Genomic DNA, 10,052 nt, shown 5'->3' on the forward strand with positions numbered 1-10,052 from the left:
TTAAAAATATGTAGAATACCCTGCAACATGTGTCCCAAATTATTCCGAGTACGTTGTACGATTATATTTATGGAAAACAGAAAGGGTAAAGTAAAAGAATATAACTTTAGAATTTCGAACAATTATTGTATAAATGAGCAAAATTAATTATGCATCTTATGAATGACACAAGTAATAAATATTTACGTATATACAATATGTTACATAGTTGCTTTCACTTTGTTCAGCCAAAGCTATAAATAAATAAACATTGTTATACTTTGTAAAATTATTAGTTACAACTCTAAAATTTCTCCTTAAACTATATTGACAAACATGTCTAAGCTTATTGACTTACTCGCATAATCTTTTACACACTTTGAGTTATTTGATTTGTGACCTATTGACCTCTTGACCAAAAATTAAGGAAAAAAAAGGTGTTACATGCAAAATTATTGCAGCAAAGATAATTTGGGTGTATTCACAAAACTTTTGGCAATAAATCTTCCAAAAATTGTCAGATGTAATGTTTATGTCGCTTCAATGAAGAAGTACCTGCCGAAAAACTAAAAGTCAATCAAACTATAATAATAAATTGAAAATTGAAAAATTAATTTAATTCTTTAGAATGATTTATAATTAAAATATGAACGCAAAATATATTATGGCTACATAAAGGTATTATAAAGCAAATACAATAAAAACTTAATTGAATGAATTAAAATTAGGATTTTATGTGAACTAAAAATAATCTTGAATTGAGTGTGTAAGCTTAAATATGAAATAAAATCTCAAAGGTGTTTTAAGGTAGAGAAATTGAAATATTGTGGTAATACAAGAGATTATAATTGTAGACAAAAATATGACAATGTGTATAGGTAGTATACATAAGGAGAGGAAAGCTAAAAAAAATCATCATTTAAGAAGAAGAATTAGATGTTAAATTAGTATGTAGAGTGAATTAATTATAAATTATTAATTATTAATATATCTATAAAGATGAGAAGAATCTAAAAAGTTTATTAACATTTACATTCTATTGTACAACTTAAATTTTATTTTATTTTCTTTAATTATATGCATGTGACACATGAAAATTCAAGATGTCTTTTGATAGGAGACATGGCTTAATGAAATGCTTAGTTTTATCTTTTTATAATATTGTATACATTTACCATGTTATGTTAAAATTTGTCGTTTTAAGTACCTTTAAATCATTTTGTAAATATTTATTTATAGATTAACGAATTAAATCAATGCTAATTAACTATAAATTGATAATCCATGTCACATTAAAATTTGTCACGTCACATTATAATAATTTGTAAAATATAATAAAATTTCACGGGATTTTTAAAATAAATTGTGCAAACGACAATGGGTAACTACCCGTCTTAAGAAACTTGACAAATGGACGATGGTACAAACAATGCATTTTATATGTGTGTGTGCGCGGCGGAAAATTTCATATGGTAAGGTATCAAAGACATATGCACGTTATCATATGAAAATAATAGAAACTAAAATAATTGAAAGATGTAGCATGCATACCAACAATTCCCTTACTTTTCCGACGCTTTATGGTCGACGCTTTTATAGGCGTCGGCCCATTTGTTCACCCAATATTCATTTTAGTAATATAATAATCACTTTAAAATTAAAAAAATCTTCCATATCTGTCTCATTTTCTATTTTCTATTCAATTGCCGATCTAATTCATTTCGGCGCCCCCATCATGCTGAATCGCGCATCTCGTTAATCATCACTGTCATGTGCTAAATAGGTACGTATTTGATCAAAACCTAATGCTTCTTTAATTGTGAATTGTGAATTGTGAATTGCCAATTGCCAAACTTGACGTGTGATTAGTGAAGACGATAAAGATGCTGGACCCTTTGCATCAGCCAATGGCGAGGATGATGTCCTACCATTCTCCTGTTGAAAACAATTTTTATATACAGTTAAGTCATTCACTCAACTATTTGTTTTCACAATAGTATGAACATGTTGGAATTATTCCCATTTACATAGAAGGATAGGAAATTTTCTTGCAGGCTGTGGAAAGGGGTATGAAGATCCCAGCTTGGGGGTATATAATTAGAGCCCTCGTCTTGGTTTTCTTTTGTGAACCCTGTATATGTAGGTTCCTCCTGGTTTAATTGGGCATTGCGTGATTTATATAGGTTCATCTGCCCATGGTGTTCTCATTTGCGGGATTCCATGCCTAGGTCGATTATCAGAATTGCAAAGGTAAGAAATATACTCATAATAATGGAGTATTCCACAAATGTGATTATTGCATTTATTGGAATATACATTGTTAGTTATTGTAGTACCCCGTACTTATTAGTGAAGAGTGATGTCGTATTTGCCTGCATTACTGACTTTGATGACTACGGTGTGTCTCCATCACGGACTTCTAGGGTCGGCCCCAGATATTGACCATTAACTGTCATTATGTGCTGGATTGTGCATAATCTACTCGTTGATGTTGGTGTGATCTGTTTAACCAACATTCATGATGATGATGGTGGCGTGCATCTTAAATCGCATAAAAGAAATCTCGACACTAGACAGAACTCAGAAGCGACATACCTCCAAGTGATGTAAATGGGTTTCTTCTTTTGCTAGACAGCAAGCTGCAAATGCAAAGAACATACACAATCCTAGGAAGAAACACCATTTTATATTTTGGTACTCCATCTTGCTTAACTTTCTATGTTTTACTCTGTGTTGAGATACTGAAGAGTAGTAAACTATATGTACATTTATGAAAACACCTAACCTTATTTTATTTAGACTGGCAAGTAGCTGCATGTGTATGGTATTTTCAGAGTAGCTTTCTAGTCAGTAAGGAGCTCAAACTGTAGAAAGGATTTGGTACACCCGCTAGCCTGGTCAGTACATTCAAAAGATAATATTTCTGTTTCTAGCTAGTGCTGGGGTCGACTACTATAATCTTTACTCTCTTTCATTTAACAATTCTTCCGGAAGTGCGGATTTTTTAAACTTTGAGGTCTAATATGAAAGAAACAAGGTCAAATTTTACTTTGCATACCGTCATTCGAAAGATCATAGAAGTAGTAAGAACAAGGTTGCCAAATCGGTCAGAAGTGTATTTAGGCTGTCCGGATATAGGCTATAGGCTGTTTTCTGTGAAATTGCCATTTTCGTCGACGCACACCTAGTTAACAAGGTTTCCAATTTGTAGCAATTTCCGACTTGGACAGAACGACTCATGCTGACATGAAATCAACTGCTAGAAAGTATGAGCGTGCTGTATGATCTGGGATTTTGCCAAAGATTAATTGTTAATTTTACCAATAATGTTCAACACTTCTCAGAAAATGAATCTCATGTGAAGTACTTCACTAGAGTGCTTTTTTTTTTTTACTTGTTAATTTTTAATTTATTTTTCCTGCCTTCCTGTCGACTTAATATTCAAATATAGAGTACTATGTGCTTCTTACTAAAAGGCAACTTGATTTTAAACTCATGATTTTGAACAAATTAAGGTTGAATCGAGCATCTCGTTTGATGTCAGCTTAATTGGGATTGAATTAGTTTTCTCTGATTATGTTAGTGACTGAAGATCAAGCAATGCGATAAAACATGTCTCCCTGAGTTTATCATGTTGAGCTCACAAGATAAACTATATATGAACTGTAACATGTCTCAGCTGGTCGGACAGCAAAGCCGTGTTTAATTTTGGTTATGTCAATGCCAGATTTTCATTCTAATTTCCAGTAGGAAAGTCATTGATTATTTCTCGCAGTTTGGCACATGTTCTGATTATTTCCAGTAGGAAAGTCATTGCATTATAGGGGTGAGCTTTTCTCTGATTATGTTAGTGACTGAACTATATATGAACTCTCTTATGAACTGTAGCATGTCTCGGTAAATTAAATCATTTCTTGTTGTGTTCTGTTTCTAATCATCTCTAATGAATTAGAACTGACTTTGGAGTTGTTCTAGCCATGTTTTGCTGAATTTGGCTGAATTTTTTAGTGGGTTTACGGTAATTTATTGCAATTCGGATATTAATAATTATGGTATGAGTTCAGTGATGATGTTGCGCATTGGCTAGTCATCCAAATAGGACTTCATTGGTTAGTTCTTCTGATATATTTTGCACCAGCATATGCCTTTCTCAATTTGATGTTGGGTTCTAATGTTGAAAGCAGTTAAGTATGTTTCATGGTACAAACTCCACATTAGACATTAATCAAAATTATATTGTGTGGAATTTTTGTAGAGATAAGTCACTGTGTATTCGGTAAAGTTTGAGGTTAGGTAGTGTTTGGATATACGGAATTGATTTCATTTCCATGATTTCAATTGTAGAAATTGAAATGTTTGAATTCAATTCCAAATCCAATTCCAAAATTACGTTTGGGAAACCCGTGGAATTGGAATTGAATTTGGGCGAGACGGGTATGGGTCGAGACCGTTGGATGTTTTATATTTGAAAAATTAAATATTGTCTCGAAAAATATTTGCGATCGGAAAAAATATCATAAATAAAAATATTGTGACGAAATTTGCGTCACAAAATAAAACGTAAGAAGTCATGGAATTGAAATGACTAGTATATGGTAGGTATTTGAGAACCCCAAATTTTAACTAGTTTGGAATTGATAAGGAATTGAGTCAATTCCAATTCCAAATTCTAGGGGTTCCCAAACACTTGAAATATTTCAATTCTGGAATTCAATTCCAATTCAAGGTTCCCAAACATAGCAAAGTTATTATCACTGTGTTACTCTCATTCTTGTGCTCAATTCTTCAATTCCATGCTTGTGTATTACTGTATTTGTCCAATTCCCTTCAATTGCCTTTTGCTCAATGCTCTCATTTCATGTCTTCTCTAACCGTTCAATATTTTCGAGTACATCACCGTTGTTCTATGATTACCATGTCATAGATTTTGGAGATCGAGAGTGCAAGAGAACATGTATATATAGCGTTATGTTGTCGCCGTTTAGCTATGATGTTTTTTGTTTGTTTTATTACTTTGATTGTATTGTATTACTATGCTCTTGATATCAGTTTAATATAATCGTCTTTAATGCCTATGATGTTTATATTTTATATTCCTACTTCACTTCCTTTATATTTAATTCCCATGTGTAGATATTAGATTCAGCGGATACTCTTGGAGATGCATCCGGGTGAAAGGAGCAATTCTCGAATTCATTTTTGGAGCGGATTAGTGTAACTTTTAGCTAGGAATTTTTTTTTGAAACATTTTTTATTCTGCATGGAAACATCAGTAGTGATATAGTTTCACATTACTCTTGTTCAGATTAAATAAGTACGATCTATTTTTTGAATTAGTTATGTATTTAATTTGACATTGTAACTGTATGTTATAAAATTTTGTTTTGGATATATGCTTGTTAATTATTTTTGACGTGTAACGGTATGTTATAAAATTTTGTTTTGGATATATGCTCGTTAATTTATTTGTCTATAGCTCTTTATGATGTCATCTAGTAATATATATATTGTTTAATTTGAAAAGCATTAGTAGCCAAAAAATTTAGAGGGCTGGAAAAAGCATTGCGAGCTTCCAAATTCCCGACGAATTTTGTGTCAGAAACACTCGACACTGAAAAGTGTCGCTATTTAATAAGGCCACTGACGCCAAAAGGTGTCGACAAGGTTGACGCTAAAAAGCGTCAAAAATTCCTGACGCCACAAAAGACCACGCTTTCTGAAGCGTCGAGAAATAAAATGTCGATGCTTTTAAGCGTCGAAAATACCCTAAAAAAGCGTCGAGAAAGTAAGAGATTTGTAGTAGTTATTGAACATTATCTAAGAGCAAAATAAGTCGTTGAACATGATTAGATAAAAATTTATGAGTGAATCTTGTAATTTAGATTGAAGTCTATGATCGAATCACGTAAATTTTGATATATTCTAAAATAAAGAACTAAGAATTATCTAGTAACATGCATTCTATAGACAAAATATCATAATAATAATTTTATTATATGGATATAAAAAAATTAGAAATGATTCAAACGGTCTCTACTCCATAAAATATGAATTGAGCTTTCATTTCAAATAAATCTACAGAAGATATTTCCACAATCGAAATCCAAAAGGTTCATAAACTTTGTTAAATTCCTTATTGTTAATACAAAAATTTCGTCGAAATCTTGATAAACTTGAGTAAATGATCCCATGCAGAAACAAAATTAGTAATAATGATTAAAAAAGAATTTATTTCAAAAAACATATTCCCTCCTAGTCTGAGTGTTGGTTCCTCTTCCATTTTCATGCTAGTCGGGTGTTGGTTCCTCTTTCCTTTTTTTGGTAAGTTTTGTGTGGTCCAAATTCAATTCCATGTGGGGTAGGGTGTTTTGTGTGGTCCAAATTCATTTCCATAATTTTGGTGTCCAAAAGAAAGGGAACCAACACTCAGACTAGGATGGAGTATAAACTAAAAAGCATACGAAGTATAATTTAGAAACCATACTATTTAGTATTTATCTGAAGGTGTATGACCGCTTCCTTTTCGTACATGCCTTGATAATGGTACATATCAAATGAACAGGAAAAAAATATATGTTAGAGATGATTAAACATATGAATAGAAAAATATCAATTTAAGTAGGTTGATCAAGAATGTATAATAGCACAAGTACACAACATTATATATTTGATAACAAATTAATGGTTAAAGACCATCAATCACTTTAAAAAAAAGTAGTAACATAAATGATATAAAAAAGCACTTAGAAAGACAAATAGTGGGAATTGGGGGAAAAAAATGAATTGAAAAAGCAAAGACATAAATGAAAAGATTAATTTCATGGTTTAAAAAGTAAATTGTGGAATTTTAAAAGGTTTTTCATTTAATTTTCTAAATTTATTTTACCATTAATTATGAGAGTAAGTTTTGATTGTGGAATTGAAAACATAAGCTACTTATTTAATTTTTTTATGTATTAGCAATGCCATATGAAATAAAATGGCATTCAAGTTGCCTTTTTAATTATATTGTAAATTATAAAAATTAATTATTCCATGATAGTTCAAAAAAGTAAATTGTGGAATTTTAAAAGTTTTTTCATTCAATTTTCTAAATTTATTTTACTATTAATTATGAAAGTAAGTTTTGATTGTGGAATTTAAAAAATAAGCTACTTATTGAAGTTTTTTATATTTGTTAGCAATGTCATATGGAGTAAAAATTACACTCAAGTTGTCTTTTTGATTATATTGTATAGATAGATAGATAGATAGATAGATAGATAGATAGATAGATTATGAAACTTATAGGTGAATTTGTAGCATCACTTTTCTAATTTTTTAATAATCATATCATATATTTAACAAACATATATAATTTAATAATAATAATAATAATAATAATAATAATAATAATAATAATGTCATATGGAGTATTTAATAAACATATATAATTTAAGAATAATAATAATAATGTCACATTAATTTGCCATGTCACATGCCACGTCACAATTTAATTTGCCATGTCACATTTAATTTGTCATCTCACATTTGCCACGTCACAATTAATTTGTCAAGTCACATTAGCCTTTTAATTATATTTTATAGATTACAATTTGTCTATTGTGAGACGGTTGTATAATAATATAGTGTAAAATGGATACAAAAATAAAAATTATGGCTAAAAAAAACGGTTATCACAATTCACAAGCCTGTCTTTGTCAAAATTTTGTGTAAAACCTTCTTAAGCACAAATTTGAAATAAAATTATATGATGGGACGATTTTTTTTTTCCGATAATGATTGGTTATTCAAGTGGTTACTGAGGGGTAGTGTATATCAATATATGTGATAACACAGTTACCCTCTAATATTGTTGTAACATTTAGGAATAAGAAAGGACATGAGAACATAAAAGAGCACATACGGTAAAACACTAGCGAGAGAGACGAGTGAATACTTGAGGAAGAGATTGAGAGTGAGGCATGATACGAATGAAACGTAAGAAATGTTAAGGAAAAGTGAGGGTGAGGCGAACTTCGAGGACGAATAATACCCGGCCTTTGTGGGACCCATACTTAGACCTTGGGACGCGTGAGAGGACCTTTAGACTGATAAGAGATCACTCGAGAGGGAAGGATAACCTTACACTAGACCTAGAATAGACCAAGTGGTATTGCAGCGGATCGAGTGGGTCCACTCGGTCGAGTGAAGAGTATACTCGGCCGAGTGAGTCCACTCGGCCGAGTGAGTCCACTTGACCAAGTGGACTCGGCACTCGGTCGAGTGACGTTGTTTCAGAATACGGGATTTAAACCCTCTTATTCCCTAACCCTAAAATCATTTTTTCCATCTTCCTCCTTATCTCTCCAAACTCTCTCCCTTCTCTCTAAACCCTAAAAAACACCTACTACTTGGAATTCAAGCTCGGATTAGAAGATTTCCAATCTTCTTCTTCATCTCCTTCACCTAGTAAGTAAAGATCTACCCTTTTCTAGTCTTTTAAACCCTAACTTTTGGGGGAATTCGTTATGGGTAATTAATTAGTAATTAGCATGAGTATAGGGATAATTAAGGGGTAATAATAAGGGGCTTTGTAGCGTATATTAGTATAGGACATATTGTGATAGTTATCATGTGATTTGTATAGAATGAGACGGTTCCTTGAGACGGTTTCGGTCCGGATTCGAGTAGCTTGAGGAGATTGCTAAAAGGTAGGTTAATCCTACTCGGTTTCAATAATGTGATGTTATTTATGTTGATGTTGTAGTTAGTCTTGCATAATTAAGGCATTTGCATTATAACATGTTTAGTGGTAATCACATCATTAAGAGGATGATTATGATATGTTGGGTGTGGTTCATGTATTGTTTATTTGGTTATAGTATCACATATGTTGTTGTGGAGACGTAAGATGGTTGGGAGACAGTCTTACGCTTAAGTCGCCTCTTGGAGTTTCCCACTCCAAGAGGGATGTGCACATTAATGGTTTGAGTTACGGAGGGACTCGACGACTTATGGCAGGGGATCCGGTTGGCTTCCGGACCCGGTACGTCTGAGCGTGTCCCGGTACCTGTTTGTGGTTATCGGTATGTCTGGGCGTGTCCTAGTACCAATGTGGTTGTCGGTATGTCTGGACATGTCCCGATACCGTGGTGGTGGTTGTTCGATAGCGGTTTATTCATACTAGTAGTCATGTTACATATTCACACACTTGAGTCGTGTCGCACTTTATTGGTTTATTGAAACTGACGTTTGTGTGTCTGTATAATTGTCACCTATTTTCGGGGTGGCCTATGTCGATCCATATGATATTTCCGATCATATGGGGAGCAGGTGTAATACTCCGTATTTATAGGTCTTTGGGTACTCTATCGAGTAGGCCTTACTCTATCGAGTAAGGGTAGGTTGCGAAATAAAATAGTTTCTGACCTGTTGGGTACTCGATCGAGTAGCTGGGGCACTCGATCGAGTAGGGGGGTACTCGATCGAGTACCTTGGGTACTCGATCGAGTGTCCGGTTTTACGGGGGAGTTTTCTCGGGTTTTGTTAATTACGCGATTAAGGTATTTAAACATATTCGTAATTGTTTTAAATCACTTTTTACAAAACCTAAAACCTGTTTAAGAGAGAAAGCAACTAGTTCTTCTTCCTAATCGCGTTCTTGACAATTCCCGGAGTTCAGACGGTCAGTTCGTATCGTAGTTCGTGTCGTTGGATTCCTTGCGTCAAGGGTAAGCTTTTAATATAATTTCTATAATGTTTTGCTAAGATTGATGAAACCCTAATTTAGGAATTGGGGGTTTTTATGAGTAGTATTTGAATGGTAGCATCTATGTGTTGTGTGATAGGAGGAGAGTTCGTAGAGGAGCCGTTTTGATACAAATTTGTAGATACCGTCTGCGTGTTGTGCTTTCAGGTAGGATTTCCTACTCAGTATTAGTCCCATAATGGGATATTGGTGATGTCTTTGTAGTTAGTTGCTTGATATGATGATTGTGCTTGTAATTGTGCTTGTGGTTGTGTTGTTGATGGTTCTCGAGATGCGTTTCTCGGTGAGTGGGGTCACTTGCGGGAGTGATCTCACGCCCTAG

General features: G+C 33.1%; 1 long non-coding RNA gene across 5 annotated transcripts; it reads left to right on the forward strand.

The window, feature by feature from the left end:
- Window positions 1–1,451: 1,451 nt before the first annotated feature.
- LOC141623191 (uncharacterized) lies at window positions 1,452–5,368 on the forward strand. Of its 5 annotated transcripts, none has more exons than XR_012533234.1 (4): window positions 1,463–1,939; window positions 2,163–2,229; window positions 2,403–2,673; window positions 5,113–5,368. It is a non-coding gene; the product is annotated as an uncharacterized LOC141623191 (long non-coding RNA). The 5 variants fall into 5 exon arrangements; XR_012533235.1 differs by lacking the exon at window positions 2,403–2,673 and having other exon boundaries at window positions 1,465–1,762; window positions 1,854–1,939; XR_012533232.1 differs by lacking the exon at window positions 2,403–2,673 and having other exon boundaries at window positions 1,452–1,939; window positions 2,034–2,229.
- Window positions 5,369–10,052: the final 4,684 nt, after the last annotated feature.

This window comes from Silene latifolia, chromosome X (assembly GCF_048544455.1).
Source record: "Silene latifolia isolate original U9 population chromosome X, ASM4854445v1, whole genome shotgun sequence".
Classification (NCBI taxonomy): domain Eukaryota; kingdom Viridiplantae; phylum Streptophyta; class Magnoliopsida; order Caryophyllales; family Caryophyllaceae; genus Silene; species Silene latifolia.